The sequence below is a fragment of the Bombina bombina genome, chromosome 2, assembly GCF_027579735.1.
Source record: "Bombina bombina isolate aBomBom1 chromosome 2, aBomBom1.pri, whole genome shotgun sequence".
NCBI lineage: Eukaryota > Metazoa > Chordata > Amphibia > Anura > Bombinatoridae > Bombina > Bombina bombina.
The window spans coordinates 618469800-618486667 of NC_069500.1; the positions used below are offsets into that span (position 1 = coordinate 618469800).

Below are 16868 nucleotides of genomic sequence, written 5' to 3' on the forward strand. Positions count from 1 at the left end.
TGTACTCTAGCTTGGGTATTGAATCCCATTAGTAATTAGATGATCCGTGGACTCATCGTGTCATTAGAAAGAAAACATAATTTATTCTTACCTGATAAATGTATTTATTTCTTGATACGATGAGTCCACGGCCCACCCTGTTTTTTTAGACAGGTTGTTGGTATGTTATAAACTTCAGACACCTCTGCACCTTGTTACTTCCTTTCTCTCCTTTACTTCATTCGAATGACTGGGGTGGGAGGGAAGGGAGGTGATATTTAACAGCCTTGCTGTGGTGCTCTTTGCCGCCTCCTGCTGGGCAGGAGTGATATATCCCATTAGTAATTAGATGATCCGTGGACTCATCGTGTCAAGAAAGAAATACATTTATCAGGTAATCATAACTTTTTTTTTTTTTTTTCTGCTCCTTTTTTCTTGCTTTTGTCCTTTCCTACATTTCTTCTTCTTGCTTTGCTTTACGCCAATCTGTACTAGGTCAGGGTGTGTATAGGTTCAAGCAGAGTTGTAACTATAAACATCTGGGCCCAGGTGCAAGAATCCACCTGGCCTCCGTTCCCCCAACCCAATTTTTTTTATTTTGATACATTTATTTATTTTTGTGCAACATGTAACACAGTAAACCATTTCTATTAATCATTTCAACTTACTGTAATAGTCAACAGTGTTAATTGCAGGATAGGACATGGTCACACAACAGGTCTGCTACATTAACCCTATGGCTTCCAAATCACTTTGGTAACCAATTGGTTAATAAAGCACACTACTCAACAGACATAAAACACACTTTTTAGGTACATTAACAGTTTGCACAGAAGAGAGAGAAGGCTTTAGAGCATAGTACTCTTTGATAACCAATGAATAAATGCAACAAACTATTCTACACCCAAACTCTGCAAGCTCTCTGTTTCTCTCTTTCTCTCTCCCTCTCTCCCTCTCCCCCTACCACGTTAACCCTTTAGCCGTGCACCTTTATGTAGCACATACACACATTTTTCCAAACCCTTAATACTAAAGGGGCTATAATGCATTCCACAGTAAGCAATGTACTGCAACTTTGCTAAGCAATTAGTGGGTTAAAGCACTCAAGCTCTGCTCCTTCCCATACGTATACACTGAACTACACACATTAGTACCCTGTTCCAGAAATTCTATATGCTATTGCTATCAACTTTAACATTTATGTATGTAAATATTTGCGTCTAGATATATGTGTGTGTATATACATATGGATGTAGCTATATGTTAGTAGGTGTATGGGTATGTATATTTTAATCCCTCTATTCTACTATCTTCCTAAAATTAAAGGGACACTGAAACCAAATTTTTTATTTTGTGATTCAGATAGAGCATGCAATTTTAAACAACTTTCTAATTTACTCCTATTATCAATTTTTCTTAGTTCTCTTGCTTTCTTTATTTGAAAAAGAAGGCATCTAAGCTATTTTTTTTGTTCAGGACCATGGAAAACACTTGTTTATTGGTAGGTGAATTTACCCACCAATCAGCAAGAACAACACAGTGTGTTCACCAAAAATGGGCCGGCATCTAAACTTGCATTCTTGCATGTCAAATAAAGATACCAAGAGAATGAAAATAATTTGATAATAGGAGTAATTTAGAAAGTTGCTTAAAATTGCATTCTCTATCTGAATCATGATAGAAAAAAATTGTGTTCAGTGTCCCTTTAATAAGTCTCTATTTAATCCACCAGGTAGGCCTATCATTTCATGCATATGTTCGCTAACAGCAAACTTGATGGCATATATAGACAAGATCCTTCAAGATTATGTTGTTTCATTACCCTAAATATACTTAAATACTATTACAGATATTGGATCTAAAGACTCGGTCATCCATCTTTATTCTCTGTACCTGTAATGTTACATTCTTAAATATATGCATTCCGCATGATAAAGGTGAAAAAGCAGTGAAACATTTTCTGGATAGTAAAGTTTTTTTTGGACAAGAACAAATACAATTTATTCTTGAAGGGATCAACTTCATACTGAATCACAATTATTTTAATTTGAAGGGTATTTTCTATAATAAAAAATGTGGAACAGGAAAGGGTACCACGTTTGCACCGAGTTATGCAAACTTATATATGGGGAAATGGGAAGAGGAGTTTCTCCAGTTAAATAACTGGGCAACGTACTTGGTACTTTTTAAATATTATATTGATGATATTTTCATTATTTGCAATGGAGATGTTGATTCTCTAAAGGAGTTTGTTCAACATATGAACTTAAATTTATTAGATTCAAAATTTACTCCCTAAATTAGCCATAAAAAAATTAGCTTTTCTTTCTGGACATGGAGAGTCCACAATGTCATTCCAATTACTAGTGTGATATTTACTCCTGGCCAGCAGGAGGAGGCAAAGGGCACCTCAGCAAAGCTGTTAAGTGTCACTTCCCTTACCCATTAGCCCCAGTCATTTGCCTCTGTCAATGGAGGACGTGAAGTTGGTGTCTGAAGATATTTATTCCTTTTTCGGGTACTTTTCCCTGCAAGCAAGGATTGGGGTTTAGCTGTGTCCTTGTCAATCTCTTGAGTAAGAGTAGTGGTGGCTTTTAAGAAATTTGAAAGTGGCGAGGCGGTCCTTGCTTTGTTTTCTAACATATTTGCTGCTTTCGGTATAGAAAGCCAGAGTTGGGTTACTCTGTTCTTTCTTTTTCTACAGGTCTCTGTAAGAAGTATGTGTCCTTTCATGCCTTGTGAGCTGTCTTCCTGCCCGACAGCTAGATTTGCAGGTAAATGCTTTGGTACTGGAGTCTTGCACTATCTATTCTAACTGCATTCATTTTATGGGACATTTATAATCCTTTGGTAAGGATTCTTTGGGGCTGTTTGCAGGCACTATTTGTATGTGATAAGAGATTGGGTTAACAGCCTTCTTTAGAAGTTTGAGAGGGCCTCTAACCTTATGGCTATATGCTTTTAATTTCATAACTTTTCATGAGGGGAATGTTTTAAACGGTTAATCCGTTTTTTACTTCAGAGTATGAAACGTGCGCTTTTTACTTATTGCACAGTTTCTTTTGATGCCGCTCACGTGACCTCCTGATCTTCCGCTTCTGCGAAGTGGTGTAATTTCTGTGAGTTTCTCTTCGTTACGGCTGAGAGATATCGTCTGGCCGACTGGAGAGTTTGTTCAGTCTCTGAAGGTTACGTTAGAGCACCTCAGCATCTGAGGTGTAGAGGTGTATTTTTTTTATTTGCCTAGCGTTCTGAAGTAAAGGCTTTTTTTCTTAAAGTGACATGCCTTGCTTTTTGGGGCTTTATCAGTCATGGATAATGAACAGGAGTCTGTTACTTTTAAAAAATGCTTATGTTTGGAGGCCCAAATTGTCTTACCTATGCAGTTATTTGTTTCTGAGCCTAATGTCTCTTAGGATGATGCTGTTCAGGCAATGCCACAGCTATCTCCTCACACGTCCCAAGCCTCAACGGCTTTATATACAGTGCACTGCGATTCCTCTCAGCCTCCTGGAGGAGTTTATTTGCCAATATATTTTGCAGCACATATATCTTCTGCAGTATCTGCAGCTTTATCTGCTTTTCCTATGGGGAAGCGCAAGAGGAAATCAAAACATTTTTCTGAGAGTAAGGTGTCCCGTCTGCTGCTGCGCAGGTTGACCTCCCTCATAAGTCTGATGAGGAGGATACCTCGGTAGCTTCTGAGGGTGAAATCTCAGATTCAGACAGTATAAATCCTTTGACTGATTCTGAAGAAGTAAGCTTCAGATTTAAGCTTGAACACCTTTGTTTACTACTAAAGGAGGTACTGACTACTTTGGACGACTACGACTCTTCTGTCTCTGTCAACCCTAAAAAAATCTTGTAAGCTTATCAGATAATATGATTTTCCTTCCTTTGTGGAAGTATTTCCTGTTCTAGACCGTGTGTCAGAGATCATTGCACAGGAATGGGATAAGCTAGGGATACCTTTCTCCCCGTCTCCTGTTTTTAAAAAGATGTTTCCTGTCGCTGACTCTATTCGAGACTCATGGCACACGGTGCCTAAAGTAGAAGGAGCTATTTCTACTCTGGCTAAGAGAACCACGATTCCTATTGAGGATAGCTGTTCTTTAAGGATCCCATGGAAAAAAAGCTGGAGGCTTATTTAAATAAAATGTATGTTCATCAGGGTCTACAATGGCAACCTGCAGTTTATATTGCCACAGTAACAAGTGCAGCATCTTATTGGTGCAATGCTTTGTCTGATTTAATTTTAGAGGAGACTCCATTGGAGGAGATCCAAGATAGGATTAAGGCTCTCAAACTAGCCAATTCCTTTATCTCTTATGCTAACATGCAAGTAATTAGACTAGGAGCCAAGATGTCTGGCTTCACTGTCCTAGCCCGCAAGGCTTTGTGGCTTAAATTTTGGTCAGCTGATGTTACCTCCAAGTCCAAGCTCCTGTCGTTACCTTACAAGGGTAAGACCCTGTTTGGTCCTGGTCTGGAGATAATTTCTGAAATTACGGGTGGAAATGGTTCCTTTCTACCAGAAGACAAGAAGATTAGCCCTAAGGGACGTCAGAGTTCTAATTTTTGTTCCTTTCGTAACTTCAAAGGTCAAAAGTTTCTTCTCTCTCCCACAAGCAGGAGCAGTCCAAGTCCTCTTGGAGACCCAATCAGACTTTGGAATAAGGAGACACAATCATAAAAGTCCTCAGCTGAGACTAAGTCAGCATGAAGGGTCTCCCCCAGGTCCGGGATTGGATCAAGTGGGGGGCAGACTTTCCTTGTTTCTTCAAGCATGGATATGAGATGTCCCAGATCCTTGGGCTGTGGGCATAGTATCTTAGGGTTACAAAATAGATTTCTAATCTCATCCCCCCATGGGCAGATTCCATGAGACCCACCCTTTTTTTGGTGGTTATGAATTTTTTGTATAAAAGCACATTATTTTTTCCCAGTTCCTCTTTTTGTATGCTTTTTTTACTCCTTTTTACACCTCACTACTTAGCTATACGTTAAAACTGAGGTATGTGTGTGGTGGGAGGTGTATTTATAGGCATTTTGAGGTTTGGGAAATTTTGCCCCCTCCTGGTAGGAATGTATATCCCATACGTCACTAGCTCATGGACTCTTGCCACTGCGAGTTTTATGGGGTTTTTTCTACCTGGAGATAAGAATAGAATGAAATAAAATACTTTAGAAATGTACTTGAAACTGGTAATTCTAATAATTATATCTATGATACAAGCTGCCACCTAAGGCATTGGAAAGAAAATATCCATATCGGGCAATATCGCTAAGAAGGAATTGTACAAAAATTTAAGATTTTCAATCACAATTATAGATTTTGAAACATACATTTTTAGATAAAGGTTACTATGAAGACAAAATTGAAGAGGCTGTTATTTTAGCCCTTACAAAAGAGAGTAAAGATCTCTTACAGCATAATCAGAATAATGTACCCAGTGTCAACAGTGATGCATTCTGAGTACAGATAATGTTATTAGAACATAAATTCTCAATAGACCAAAATTTGTTTATAAGAAAATGACAAATCTAAAGGTGAAATTATCAAAAAATCAATTAAGGAAAAAAACAACTAATTATTGTTTAGTAGATTTAAAGGGTAATCACATCAGTGTTTTCTTTCCCTGTATCAGTTGTACTGCTTGTAAACATGCAAATAAATGTAATACATTTAAAACAAGTGTAACTGGTTGTTAAGTATAAGGAATATAAATTACATGGTATTACCAGGTACACAAATAGTAATGTTGTATATTTAATCACCTGTGGGTGTAGCCTTCAGTATGTAGGCTAGACTTCACGCCCTGTTCGTGATTGAATATGAGAACATCTCTGTGCAATTAGACATGGAGTAGATGGCAATGGTGTTGCTAAACATTTTAAAATATGCCATAATAAAAATGCAAAGTCTCTCACGTACACAGTAATATGCAAAGTGAAGAAAAACTGGACGGGATCCTAAATTACATTTACTGTACAAAGAAGCCAAAATTATTTATGAATTAAAGACATTACACCCAGAAGGCTTGAAATGCAGAATTGGAACTAAATAATTTTTGAATAAATATTTAGTAACAGATTGTTATTGGATGTTTTATTATCTTTTTATTTTTTTATTCTATATCTCATTATTTTATTCATTTTTTTGTTACCTATGAAACTATATTATATATTATGATCATTTCTAGAATCTGCCATTACCAAGAAAAAGTTTTTTAAAAAGCTTTTAGAAAAGGTTTTCCTATAAATCATGTTTTTTTTAAAAAAATATTTGTATATATGTGTATACACCTGTTAAGATTTTTTTGAAAGGTTACTTAAGGTATATGTTTAGTTATAAATACTGCTAGTTGTTTGAAATTTTAATGTTGGTAATGAACAACAAAAATTTGTTTGAGTAATTTTATTTCCAACATGTTGACTTGTAACTATGAAAAAGATTAATGAGATCTAAATCTTATAAATTGAATACTCTTTCAAAAAGATTTATCACATATTTTAATATATTGGTTATTTTATAACATTTTAAACATCCTATTTGTTGTATTTTTTATTTTCTCTTGTTAAGTGTATCCACGGATCATCCATTACTTGTGGGATATTCTCCTTCCCAACAGGAAGTTGCAAGAGGATCACCCACAGCAGAGCTGCTATATAGCTCCTCCCCTCACTGCCATATCCAGTCATTCTCTTGCAACTCTCAACTAAGATGGAGGTCGTAAGAAGACTGTGGTGTTTTATACTTAGTTTATTTCTTAAATCAAAAGTTTGTTATTTTTAAATGGTACCGGAGTGTACTGTTTATCTCAGGCAGTATTTAGAAGAAGAATCTGCCTGCGTTTTCTATGATCTTAGCAGAAGTAACTAAGATCCTTTGCTGTTCTCACATATTCTGAGGAGTGAGGTAACTTCAGAGGGGGAATAGCGTGCAGTTAAAATATTTTTCTAGGGATGGAATTTGCTAGAAAATGCTGCTGATACCGAAGTAATGTAAGTAAAGCCTTAAATGCAGTGATAGCGACTGGTATCAGGCTTATTAATAGAGATACATACTCTTATAAAAGTGTATTTTAAAACGTTTGCTGGCATGTTTAATCGTTTTTTACATATGTTTGGTGATAAAACTTATTGGGGCCTAGTTTTTTCCACATGGCTGGCTTGAATTTTGCCTAGAAACAGTTCCCTGAGGCTTCCCACTGTTGTAATATGAGTGGGAGGGGCCTATTTTGGCGTTTTTTTTGCACAGCAAAAATTACAGACACAGACATCCATCTTATTCCTGCATGATCCAGGACTTCTCTGAAGGGCTCAAAAGGCTTCAAAAGTCGTATTGAGGGAGGTAAAAAGCCACAGTAGAGCTGTGGCAGTTGTTGTGACTGTTTAAAAAACGTTTTTGTCATTTGTTATTCCGTTTTTGGTATTAAGGGGTTAATCATCCATTTGCAAGTGGGTGCAATGCTCTGCTAACTTATTACATACACTGTAAAAATTTTGTTAGTGTAACTGCATTTTTTCACTGTTATTTCAAAATTTGGGAAAATTTGTGTTTCTTAAAGGCGCAGTAACATTTTTTATATTGCTTGTAAACTTGTTTTAAAGTGTTTTCCAAGCTTGCTAGTCTCATTGCTAGTCTGTTTAAACATGTCTGACACTTAGGAACCTATGTGTTTCCACCGTTTCCTCTGCTCCCTCGACTGATTGCCAAAATCAAACAGGAGAGAGCATCGGTGATTCTGATAGCGCCTGCGTGGCCACGCAGGACCTGGTATGCAGACCTAGTGGACATGTCATCTCTTCCACCATGGACTCTTCCTCTGAGGCAGGACCTTCTAATACAAGGTCCTTTCAATCATCCAAATCTAATTTCTCTGAGACTGACTGCATGGAGATTGATGAACGCTTGATTCTATCAAGGCGTGGCTTCTCTGAGTCAGTCATTGATACCTTAATACAGGCTCGGAAGCCTGTCACCAGGAAAATCTACCATAATATATGGCGTAAATATCTTTATTGGTGTGAATCCAAGAGTTACTCATGGAGTAAGGTTAGGATTCCTAGGATATTGTCCTTTCTCCAAGAGGGTTTGGACAAAGGCTTATCAGCTATTTCTTTAAAAGGACAGATCTCTGCTCTGTCTATTCTTTTGCACAAGCGTCTGGCAGAAGTTCCAGACGTCCAGGCATTTTGTCAGGCTTTGGTTAGGATTAAGCCTGTGTTTAAAACTGTTGCTCCCCCGTGGAGCTTAAACTTGGTTCTTAAAGTTCTTCAGGGAGTTCCGTTTGAACCCCTTCATTCCATTGATATTAAACTTTTATCTTGGAAAGTTCTGTTTTTGATGGCTATTTCCTCGGCTCGAAGAGTCTCTGAGTTATCTGCCTTACATTGTGATTCTCCTTATCTGATTTTTCATTCAGACAAGGTAGTTCTGCGTAAAAAACCTGGGTTTTTACCTAAGGTGGTTTCTAACAGGAATATCAATCAAGAGATTGTTGTTCCATCATTGTGTCCTAATCCTTCTTCAAAGAAGGAACGTCTTTTGCATAATCTGGACGTAGTCTGTGCCTTGAAGTTTTACTTACAGGCTTCTAAAGATTTTCATCAAACATCTGCCCTGTTTGTCGTTTACTCTGGACAGAGGAGAGGTCAAAAAGCTTCGGCAACCTCTCTCTCCTTTTGGCTTCGGAGCATAATACGCTTAGCCTATGAGACTGCTGGACAGCAGCCCCCTGAAAGGATTACAGCTCATTCTACTAGAGCTGTGGCTTCCACCTGGGCCTTTAAAAATGAGGCCTCTGTTGAACAGATTTACAAGGCTGCGACTTGGTCTTCGCTTCACACCTCTTCAAAATTTTACAAATTTGACACTTTTGCTTCTTCGGAGGCTGTTTTTGGGAGAAAGGTTCTACAGGCAGTGGTTCCTTCCGTTTAAGTTCCTGCCTTGTCCCTCCCATCATCCGTGTACTTTAGCTTTGGTATTGGTATCCCACAAGTAATGGATGATCCGTGGACTGGATACACTTAACAAGAGAAAACATAATTTATGCTTACCTGATAAATTTATTTCTCTTGTAGTGTATCCAGTCCACGGCCCGCCCTGTCCTTTTAAGGCAGGTCTAAATTTTAATTAAACTACAGTCACCACTGCACCCTATGGTTTCTCCTTTCTCGTCTTGTTTCGGTCGAATGACTGGATATGGCAGTGAGGGGAGGAGCTATATAGCAGCTCTGCTGTGGGTGATCCTCTTGCAACTTCCTGTTGGGAAGGAGAATATCCCACAAGTAATGGATGATCCGTGGACTGGATACACTACAAGAGAAATAAATTTATCAGGTAAGCATAAATTATGTTTTTTTTATTTTATTATTATATAATTTTTATTGAGATTCAATTGTAGGCATACAAACAGTTGTCATCAATAAGAAAACAAAACAAAATTTTACAATGAACATCCAGAAGAAAGATTAAAGAACTCTTGTTTCTACAACAAAATACTTATAGTGTAAACAATATTCGCCTGTACCTCCCTAATGACACATGAGGTCACTCTTGGGCCTCTTCATTACGCAGGATGCAACGCTAAGGGGGCTATCTAAAATAGGAGGGGACAGCTCTTGGGTCCCAGATTGTGAACCTCTTTTTTATTTTATACAATCTGTCAACAAAAAGAAGCAAAAGTGTTCAGTAGATTCAAGGGAAGGGTTCATTTAGAATTGATATGCTGTTACATCACAGTAAGAAGAATTAAAAGATTATTTAACACAGGGTAATATAATGAGAGACTGTACCATCAGCATATGAGCAGGAAAAAAAATGGAACCTCATTTTAAATAATGTATATTCATTCAGGCTTTGATGGCCCACATGTGGACCCACTTGAACAAGGGTAACTCAAGGGGGAATTTTGGTTACGAATAAATGTGGCACTCTTTAACATCTGCTTAAACCATTAAGCAGCGCTGAAGCTTTGATGATATGGGTACATCTAGCTTAGGGATGAACAAATACTGTCATAGCCAAAATAGAAGGTACAAATATCTTGGAATACCGTATGTTGGGAGAATGATATGTTGCCTGTAGCTTTAAAAAGAGCGGGCACATGACAAACACTTGGTTTAACCGTGATATCTAAGTTTATCCCCATATGTAACAGATACAGATTATTAGGATATACTGGGGGCTGCCAGAGGATATATTTAAGGAGTAGTGTATTAAGATATTTGTAGGGTACAAATATTAGAGCAAAGGGTATCTGATCTATATACTTTGATGGCAGTTCATACATTTTCTATGTTTGTGCCTGTAGAAAAAAATGTGTCACTAAGCAGACTTTACAACATGCTAGTGTAAAGCGGTGAGGAAAAAGGAACAGCAACATATAGAATGTGAATAAAGATATTATTGGCTATATTAAATGCAGTAATTGTGCAAATCCCACTTATGTACATGCATTTATAGGAGACCTAAATAGTTATCAAGGTTTAGGCTCTCATAGGTCTGGGTAATTAATTGGTTATCCAGGTAAATGTGTATATGCAATGACACCAAAACACTACAAATACTTAATACAGGAGGGAGCACTCTAAATAGTAGTGAAAGGTCTCTAACGTAAAATATGAGTAACGCTTATCTAGGAATGCATAGTTGTATTTAGAGTCAGGTTTCCCCGTCAGCTACGTACAAGAGATGTCCATAGAGAAGCACAGTAGCGTCTCTGATGTCCATAATGCACTATGTAATAACAGGTTAAGGGCAGTCTAACAATATGCACCCGTCCAACAGGACACTACACTGTATTGCAGAGCCCCAATTGTACATCAAACCTTTTATGAGTGTGCAAGCAGTTCAACCATTGTGGGTATCATTATAGGGCTTTCCGGATGGTCTGACAGACTTGGTAGTCGCAGATGGGCCCAAATCAGGCTGTTTATAGTCCAGATCTCTACCCGACTCCAGATCTCACAGCCATCAGCAAAGCTGTAGAAAGGCCATCGCACAAGGTAGGCATCGCAGGGTAAGAGAAAATAGGCATCGCAGGGTAAGAGAAAATAGGAGGATATTAGCACTGTGATGCTAACTGGAGTGAGCTCGGGTTTGTGCAGGGGAGTGGGGTTCTGCGGTCTCTGTGTCTGCGCCCAAATAAGTGTTGTCTCCCCTGATCTCCCAATCTCGATGCGGGTCTCCAGTTCAGCTGCTTGCTCACAATGATTCTTAGTGTGAGTCGTGGGCGCTCCCTCCAGCTTGTTGCTAGTAGTGGGGAAGCGTAAAGGCCTGCTAGTCTCGCTTTGGGCCTCACAGGTGTCCCCTAAGCCGTTATAGCTCTCTGGAAAAAGAAGCGGTGTCTGGGGCTCAGGAGTGTCGCTCCCTCTGCAGAGCACCTCTGTAGAAATATGGTCTATATCCCACGTGGGGGCTTGGGGTAGTGATGTACTTCTGTCGGATTCAGCAAATGAGGCTAGGTAGGAATCAAGCAGGTTCCCAATCTCCTTTAAGATTAGATCTGCCATCTTCACAAGTACTTCTGAAGTATAGCAAGAATAGTAGCAGCGCACAAATGGCACTGTGCAACGACTGAGTTCCGTAGATGCTCAGACGGGGGGGGGGGGTTTGGGAGAGGCTGCAACCTCTAAGTAAGTTCCAGCATATTGGGCTAGCAGCAATCCTGCAAATCTTGGTATAAGGCAGAAGAGCAATGTCCCCTGTGTTAAATTATATATATCTCAGGCTTAGATGACAGCCTGAACAGGTGGTATTATGAAGATAAGTCTGGAAAGCTGGAGCAGCACTCAATATTGCGACCTATCATGGCCTCTGCCCGGAAGTCCCCCTTGTATTTTTTAAATATAGATTTGATCAATTACAAAGTTATATGTTTGGATGCATTCTCGTTTTTATATTCAATTGAAAGCTGGTCTAGAAGTAAAATATGCCTTCTGATTGGCAACATATTGCTCTGCTTACATCAGATTATATGGAGAGCTTTCTTTCAAGTAGTATGAAAAATGTAGTCCTCTCTCAGGTACAAAGTTAGAGGATGACATCAGAACTTTTCTATTGGCAAATTAAATATTTAAATTAATGCTGATTGGTTCAGTGTTAATTTAAATTTCAGTGGACTGATTAGTCGTTTTATCTTGGAAAAAGGCTAGTGTCTGTGACTGAAATACATTGAGAATATAAATTATTTTATCAGTGAGATTTTGTAATTTGCTACAATATTTAGTTACATTATCGATGACCGAGAGTTCCTCCTGTATTTAAAAATTTATAAAATTATATACGAGCCGAGTGAGCCTCACTAGTGTTAAAAAGAAAAATAATATGCATGAGATTCAAGTGAGAATATGTGCACAAAAAATTATATATATCAACTTAAGTGAAAAAAACTAATATGCTGTAAAATGCCTTCTCATAGAACAGTGGTGAAAGGAATAAAAAAAAAAAAAAAAGAAAACAGACAGGGGACAAGATGCATTCAAGTCCTCCTTGAATACCGAGATAGCGGTATACTGATACATCCCAGAAACGTCCTTATCACGGGACAAAACTGGCTGCTGTCTCCTTCCCAAGCTCAATATGGCAAATGATCAACGATCACTGTATCAAATAAAAGAACAGAAGGAGGCGCCACAATGGTGCAGATCAAAATGGACAAAGAAATCTCCATACAATAGACACAAGTTATTCAGAGTATAAAGCACTTGAAAAAGCGAGTCACGCCTCCTGAACACTTTCAACCCGTTCAGATAGTTCCCAAAGGCTGAAACTGCTACTTTCTTCTCCAAAGGTAGGTCTGCAATTCAAACGAGTATTCGACAGTGTACAGCTTATGGGTCCTCCGCACAGAGCTGGATACTTCTGTGTCACTCGAACCAAACTGCTACTCAAACTTCCACAGAGGAGCAAGTGGCAATATATGAGCTTCAAAATAAAGTGTGCTGACACAGTATATATGAAATTTAAAAGACTTTAAAGGGACACTCAGGTTAAATTAAATTGTCATGATTCAGATACAGCATGTAATTTTAAACAACTTTCCAATTTACTTCCATTAAAAAAAAATGTACACAGTCTTTTATATTTACAATTTTTGAGTCACCAGATCCTACTGAGCATGTGCAAGAATTCATAGACTATACGTATATGCATTTGTGATTGGCTGATTGCTATCACATGGTACAAGGGGAGTGGAAATATACATAACTTTGAAATTTGTTATAAAAAAATCTACTCATTTGAAGTTCAGACTAAGTGCTATTGTATTGTCTTGTTATCTTGCATTTGTTGATTATGCAAATCTAATGTGTTGACTGGTCCTTTAATAATAACAAATTAAAACGTATCACAACGTGTTTCTCAGTCTATAATGGTTTGTTTCATCAGGTGAATATACATATAATTCAGCACAACTTATAAAGGGCCCTAACTATGAAAAGCATTAAAAAAAACAAATTAGAAAGATGATAGGCTGATAACTTAAAAAAAATCACGTGCAACATCTAAAGCCATGGTCAGATCTAACCTGTCAAAAAGATAAATATATACCTAAATATTAAAAACAAGAATGAGTGTTAAACATTCTCTCATCAGATAAACTCTTGGAAAAAGCTAAAATGCTACTACATGATAATATCTCAACATTATTATTATGTAGCCTGTTCACAGATATGTTACATCTGTAACTATATATGGTTACGTAAAAGAAAAAGCATGCATTCGACGTGCCTTAGCCAGAATAGATTTCTTACTAGGAAACTCAAATTGCCAAAAAATAAATTTATGTCCTAAAATAGCTAACGCCAATATTTGTTAATATGTTTCCTATTAACCAATGAGATATATCTGAACAATTTAAAAAGTGTAATACCATGTTCTAATGGGACAGGTGTAGGCTGATCACTTACTAAGGTGTAACATGTATTATATAGCACCCATAGTGCCAACAACAAGTACAAGTTAATCCTGACTATGGAATGTATATATAATGCAAGTACAAACTGAAATCAAGAATAATATGTGAAACCAAAAATGCTAGAGGATGTAATTATAATAGCTAGAAATCCTATAGATATAAAGTCAATCTAATTAATCTATGAATGTGAGTATAAATCCCAAATAGGATCTTGAATAAACGTATCTAACTAAAACGAGCTACATTCAACTATGTATACCAAATCTAATTCAAATGTGTATGTGTGTAGCCTCCATTCTCAGTTAAATGCGGCCATATCAATGTTCTCGTTTAAACCAAAGGGATTTAGAGAGTTCATTTTCCAAATCCAAAAAGTTTCCCTTTGGCGCAAACGGACCGATCTATTTCAACCCTAAGCATTGGGTATATGCTCAATGGAAAAGATTCTAAAGGTGTCTAGCGCACCATGGTGGTGCCGAATGCTGTGTCTAGGAACACTATGATTCATAAGGGTATTTTTGATATTCCTCATATGCTCACCCCACCTCTTTTTAAGGGGTCTACACGTTCTACCGCTATATAGGATTCCACACATGCACTCCAAAAGGTATACAACGTATGTGGAATCACAAGTAAAATGAGTATCAATATTAAAAATTTCATTTGTGCTAGATGAAATAAAGCTAGTTCTCTTTCCCCAAGTAAAAGAACACAGACCACAGTTCTTTCTATTGCATTTTTAAATCCCCTATTATATAGAGGACCAATAGTCTTATTTGCCTTATTTAAAATGTTGTTCTTATCTACTATTGGGGCTTTATTTTTCTTCATTACTATTTTACTTGATGCCAATTTATTCTTTAGCGTGGGTGCATTCATTTAGTTTGAGTGGGTTTTCATATATAAATCATTTTTTTCTTTCTAAATTTCTAGCTTTATTTAAACGTTCTTCTAGCAACTCTTTTGGGTATTGTCTTTCTTTAAATCTTTCAAAGAGAATTTTCGATTGTTCATCGAAATCACCTATATCTGGACAATGCCTACAAATCCTGTAAAACTGGTTGTATGGTATATTTTTCTTCCAGGGTTTGTGATGATTACTACGATAGTTTAAGTAACTATTAGTATCAACCAACTTAAAGTGTGTTTTGGTAGCTATGTTTCCTTCCTTGTCCCAAAAAAGAACAAGATCCAAATATTCAATCAATTTCTGACCTATCTTGGAAGTGAATTCCAAACCCATATCATTCGTAATTTAAATAGTGAAAAAAGTTAGCAGCTTCTATTTCAGTGCCATCCCATATGAAGAGGTTATCTATAAAACGGCCATAGAAGACCAAATTTGCGCCATAAGGCGATGAATAAATATATTGATCATCAAATCTTACCATAAAAACATTTGCAAATCTGGTCCCCATGACCGTACTCTTCACTTGGAGGAAAAACTGTTCCTGATAAACTAAATAGTTGTGTTTTAATACAGTCTATCATCTTCAGTAAAAAGAGTCTTTGTCGTTTTTGCAAAAAAACATCCTGTTCTGGATAGTAGTTGACTGCATCTACACCCAAAGTATGGGAAATATTTGAATAAAGTGACGATACATCACATGTTAACCATATAAGATTTCGATTAGATTTTTTTATATTCTGAAGATCTGGTGTGTCTTTAATATATGATCTAAGAGTTTCGCTACAGATTTTTTTCAAAAATTGGTCCAAATATTGCGACAGATTGCAAGTTAAATTTCCAATGCCTGAAATAATGGGTCTCCCAGGTGGCTTGATAAGGGATTTATGGATTTTCGGGATGTTGTAATAAGCTAAATTTGATTTATATGGAGTTAGAAAATCATTTTCCTTTTTGGTTAAAATATCCTCTAAAAGCCCATAATCTTGTAATTTCAATAGTTTCACAATATAATTACTATTTGTAATACATTTCATCAAACAAAATTCTTTTTGCCTCCTTTAAATAATCCTCTCTTTTTCGAAGTACAACACCCCCGCCCTTGTTCGCTTGTCTAATCACAATGTTTTTGTTAGAAGCCAATTCTCGATAGTGCTTTCAGTTTGTATACATTTCAAATTATTTCTCTCAAGAGTACCATTTGGGAGTTTACTCAATTCCTCCAGTACCAAATTCTGGAATAATTGTATGTTGAAACTATTTGTGGGGGGATTAAAATTAGAAGGTAAAGCCAAATTAGTATGTATAGCATCCTCAAACATGTGTTCACATAGATTTTTTGGTTCATAACTTACAATATCTATTTTTGGTCTCTCCACCATATTGTCTGTTAAAATGGGAGAGAGATCCAAATTTTTTAATTTTTTATCACAAAAATATTTTTGCATATTCAGTTTGCGAACATATCTATTTAAATTGAATCATTGTAAATATTTGCATAGGAAATTAGCACATCTAGGCAAGATTCCCCGCTTGCTTTGGGGAATCTTGCCTAGATGTGCTAATTTCCTATGCAAATATTTACATTGATTTAAGTTTGAGGATTTTAATTTCAGTTTTTTATCTCCCCCCATAATTTTAATGAATTTTTATTTAAATTGACAAAGAGGTCGAAAAGATTGTGATCATTTGATGGACAAAATGAAAGGACTCTGTTGAGGACACAAATTTTCTGGTTACTAAGGATATGGCTGGATAAATTGAAAATACCCTCTTTCATTCCCTCAAGTCTCTTGTTTTTTTTAGTACTCTTTGCTCTTCCCCTGCTGCCACGTTTGCATATGAGCTTTTGCCCGCCTGTGGTCTTATGCTCTCTTCCATACATTCCCTTTCTCCCTGTTTCGGACGAAAAGGAGTTAGCCGGTACTGTGACTCCTGATAAGTCACCTCCGTGTCTTCCCGAAAAACCTGGTTGTTTCTTTGCACCTCTCTCTCTTCCCGAAAAAACTGATTGTGTCTTTGCTAATTATAGTTTCTATTTCTATTGAATTTGTATT

The 16868-nt window shown here is 37.0% G+C and overlaps 1 protein-coding gene across 1 annotated transcript in view; it reads left to right on the top strand.

Moving 5' to 3' along the window:
* Positions 1-16868, top strand: part of JAK2 (Janus kinase 2) — a 737012-nt gene that overhangs the window by 259015 nt on the left and 461129 nt on the right. The window lies entirely within an intron of this gene.